Here is a 3,413-nt window from a genome sequence, read left to right as displayed (position 1 = left end):
ATGCTGATAATCCATTTGTCCCACGACGGGTCTGGCTCTGCTTCATCTAGATGGCAGGCTTCATGGTTGTGTGATGCAACCATATATTTTGCAGGGGGCACCTGGTCGTGGCCGGTTTATGGTGGAATTATGTTCTTTACACTTCCGGATTAAGGCCCCAGCAGCCCTCACTGGAGCCTTCAGTAGTTTAGAAATTCTTCTGTAACCAATGCCATCAGGTCGGCGCCGTTATACTGATTACACTGATACATGGTGATGGAATCTGTCTTGTGGTTCTTGTGGAATCTTAATTTTCAGTTTTGAGTTAATGATATGCTTGTGCTGTGGGGCGGCCTGTGGGCGGGGCTTCATGTGGTGCTCTGATTAGGTATTCATAATGCAGACTGCTGATAGGTCACTGGTCTCTCGGCGATTTCCGAGAGCTGCTAGTGCGCAGCATAACGGCGCTGACCTGACACTGTCTGTGGTTACTGTTCACAATCCCTCTGACAGGGCCACTTTAACAATAAGGCTGTGAAGGTCTTGAGACGGCTCACTGGTTTTCCCCATCATTAGCTGTTTCTTGTGCGTCACCTTGCCTCTTTATCGGCCATAAGGTGAACCAGCTGATATTATTTGTCAGTAAGTGGCAGGATTGCTTTCTAATTCCTGATAGATTTCATCTGAAGTCAGGACTTTCCATGGCTGATTGCTCCTCTCTTTCTTTGTCATTTCTCATTACACATAATTTATGGACATCTATGGATGATTTAATTCCCGTGTGGATTGGATGGGTTATTACCGACGTCTGATGAGAATTTCATGTCAATAGCACCTTTAGAAATAGATGTTAGAAAATTGGTGAGGTGTTAAATACTTATTTCACTCTTCGTATAGATACATTTGCTGAAGTTGAAAGGTAGAACTAGTCACAATTTAGCTATTTAAAGGGGTGACTGACAGCTCAGTTCATTAAAGGGACAGCTCATAATTCAGCTTATTAAAGGGACAGTTCACAATTCAGCTCATTAAAGGGATGTCTAACAATCCGGCTCATTAAAGGGATGTCTCACCATCCGTCTCATTCATCCTCTGCCGGTTCATCATCGCAGGAAACTGGATTTCACTTTTCCTTTATTGACCGCAAACTGTAGAATAACAAGACCTAGCAAATTGCTGGAGACCAGAAGTAGACATGTGACCTCCTCAGAACAGGAACTGGCTCCTTCCCAGCGTCTGGAGAGCCGTGACAGCCACATGATGAGGGCCCTAAAAATATTTACAATGGTGGTCTTACCTTAAAAGTTCCTTTTTTTCCCTGTATTGTTGGTATTCTTGTATCCGGAGGGCGCAGCTCTGCTCATCCTGAGCTCTCTGGTTCATGAATACAATGCGAGAGCTGCAGTAAAGACTGACACCGACGCGGTAAAGCAGTAATAGAGACGCTGATTTCCGGGGCTGCCAGAGGCAGTTATGGCTGCACATGTGCAGGAGAGGAACTCCAAGGATTAACACCTGGACCAGGTCCATGAGTGACTTGTGTCTACTGACCGGGGCGATGCATACAGTGTATGGTTTCCTGTTATCAGCCATTGCAGATTGGAACGTGCCTGTATATTGAGTGGGTCCGATGACCAAAAATCTGCTGTTCTCTGTTATCAGCCATTTCATGCTGGGAAGAAATTGTGAACATAAAGTCAATATAGGGTCTCAATATAGGGCTCAAATAATGCGCAAAGTGGCCGCATAAAACAGATAGAGGAATGCTGCCATACAGTCCTGCTGGTCTGGGGTAAACTGCGATATGATAGGTAGTGTACTTTAGGGGTTAATATCACTAACAGTATGGGCGATGGGAGGAAGGAGGGCTACGATGTTAATGTCCCTTGGGGTCTGCGGGGGTAAAAAGGTTTAGATTCATTATAGTCTATGGAGCATAAAGTGTTACTATCCCAGCAGGACTAGGGGGCCGAGTGTGTTAATATCCCTGGTGGTCTTGAGAACTGGATGTGTTAATAATATCCCTGGTGGGCTATGGAGCTGAAAGTGTTAATATTCCTGGTGGTCTAGGGGAATAATGTTTTTATGCCTGGTGGTCTATTGAGCTAAATGTGTTAATGTCCCTGGTGGTCTATGAAGTTGAATGTGTTACTATCCCTGGTGGTCTAGGGGGATAATGTTTTTATGCCTGGTGGTATATTGAGCTAAATGTGTTAATGTCCCTGTTGGTCTAGGGAGCTGAAAGTGTTCCTATCCCTGATGGTCTATGAAGTTGAATGTGTTACTACCCCTGGGGGTCTAGGGATATAAATGTGTTACTATCCCTGGTGGTCCATGAAGTTGAATTTTTTACTATCCCTGGTGGTCCAAAAAGTTGAATGTGTTACTATCCCTGGTGGTCTATGAAGTTGAATATGTTAATATCCCTGGTGGTCTAGGGAGTTGAATGTGTTACTATCCCTGGTGATCTAGGGAGCTTAAAGTGTTACTACCCCTGGGGGTCTAGGGAGATAAATGTGTTACTACCCCTGGTGGTCTATGAAGTTGAATGTGTTACTATCCCTGATGGTCCATGAAGTTGAATGTGTTACTATCCCTGGTGGTCTAGGGAGTTGAATGTGTTACTATCCCTGGTGGTCTAGGGAGTTGAATGTGTTACTATCCCTGGTGGTCCATAAAGTTGAATGTGTTACTATCCCTGGTGGTCTATGAAGTTGAATGTGCTACTATCCCTGGTGGTCTATGAAGTTGAATGTGTTACTACCCCTGGTGGTCTAGGGATATAAATGTGTTACTATCCCTGGTGGTCCATAAAGTTGAATGTGTTACTATCCCTGGTGGTCTAGGGAGTTGAATGTGTTACTATCCCTGGTGGTCTAGGGAGTTGAATGTGTTACTATCCCTGGTGGTCCATAAAGTTGAATGTGTTACTATCCCTGGTGGTCTAGGGAGTTGAATGTGTTACTATCCCTGGTGGTCCATAAAGTTGAATGTGTTACTATCCCTGGTGATATAGGGAGCTTAAAGTGTTACTACCCCTGGGGGTCTAGGGAGATAAATGTGTTACTATCCCTGGTGGTCCATGAAGTTGAATGTGTTACTATCCCTGGTGGTCTATGAAGTTGAATGTGCTACTATCCCTGGTGGTCTATGAAGTTGAATGTGCTACTATCCCTGGTGGTCTATGAAGTTGAATGTGTTACTACCCCTGGTGGTCTAGGGAGATAAATGTGTTACTATCCCTGGTGGTCCATAAAGTTGAATGTGTTACTATCCCTGGTGGTCTAGGGAGTTGAATGTGTTACTATCTCTGGTGGTCTAGGGAGTTGAAAGTGTTACTACCCCCGGGGGTCTAGGAAGCTGAATGTGTTAATACCCTTGCTGGTTCGGGGGTATTTGTATCTGGAGATCACAAACTTCATTAGTGAGTTCTG

Source organism: Ranitomeya imitator, chromosome 5, assembly GCF_032444005.1.
Source record: "Ranitomeya imitator isolate aRanImi1 chromosome 5, aRanImi1.pri, whole genome shotgun sequence".
Lineage (NCBI taxonomy): Eukaryota > Metazoa > Chordata > Amphibia > Anura > Dendrobatidae > Ranitomeya > Ranitomeya imitator.
The sequence above is the reverse complement of the archived record's forward strand: the minus strand, read 5'-3'. Positions refer to the sequence as shown.